The sequence below is a fragment of the Octopus bimaculoides genome, chromosome 8 (genome assembly GCF_001194135.2).
Source record: "Octopus bimaculoides isolate UCB-OBI-ISO-001 chromosome 8, ASM119413v2, whole genome shotgun sequence".
Lineage (NCBI taxonomy): Eukaryota > Metazoa > Mollusca > Cephalopoda > Octopoda > Octopodidae > Octopus > Octopus bimaculoides.
The window spans coordinates 58,978,145-58,979,109 of NC_068988.1; the positions used below are offsets into that span (position 1 = coordinate 58,978,145).

General features: G+C 51.8%; 1 protein-coding gene across 1 annotated transcript in view; it reads right to left on the reverse strand.

Moving 5' to 3' along the window:
* LOC106870929 (membrane metallo-endopeptidase-like 1) overlaps positions 1-965 on the reverse strand; it is a 68,988-nt gene that overhangs the window by 32,569 nt on the left and 35,454 nt on the right. The gene's annotated exons all lie outside the window — the stretch shown is intronic.

Consider the following 965-nt stretch of genomic DNA (forward strand, 5'->3'; position numbering starts at 1 on the left):
CCACAGTACCTCTTTCTCCATAGTCACCAGGCAGAGGAAAACTGCCTTTCCTTCCCAGGAAAACGAAAGGGGCGTGGTGATTTCCACGATGAACTCAGCTGACAAGCGGATCCGTCCTACACTCGAAAACAGCTGTTCGACAAAACTCTACATGTCAGTAATGCACTGACATTGGACGAGTGCATGCAGGGCTGTTTCGTTGCCCTGCGAACGGCTCGGACAGATCCGTATGACAGCACTTCCGTGCCTATAAAGCATGCCTTGAACCGGCAGAGCTACCCGGTAGCACTGCCAGGTTAGGTATTTCTAGGGGTCATCCATAGTGCCCAGCACAAAATTACTCCGAAAAAGACCAGTCAGACGACCAGAGTTTCTCAGAGTACTTCGTCGATCTTTCCCTTCACTAATCCCCTATAAAACTCCATAGCAGTACTTCCACAGACTGCGTTGCTCGACTTGCAGAAAGCTGAGCGCTGCAGCACTTCAGGTGCCGAGCGCCCTTGGTCTACGCTTGATCCAGGAATGTAGATTCGTCAATAAGAGGAGTTGCAGAACAACCTCTGTGACAAACGGTATCCACATCTGGTCACCGTTAAGAAAGCACTGGAGATGTCGCAGCCTCAGCGCTCGTCTGTGCATCATTAGCCACGTCATGCCCAGCCTTCCAGGCAGCGGTTGTTCACACCAGATGGACCGACTGACAAGAGGATCATCTCCTTTCCACAGAATGTAGAAGAGCAAGCGCTCCAGCTTCATCAGCCACGAAGTAGGGCATGTGACGACGGTTGGACGGTAGTAGACAGAGGAAGCGATGTATACATTCCCCACCTCCACCCGAACATTCGGGGTCAGCTTTTTCTCTGACCATATCTCGGTGAAACTGGCTACACTGCTCGTCATCCCCACCCAAATCAAAACCCTTGCAATTTAACAGGCCCTTCCGTCGAGCGCCCTAGAACGCTGTC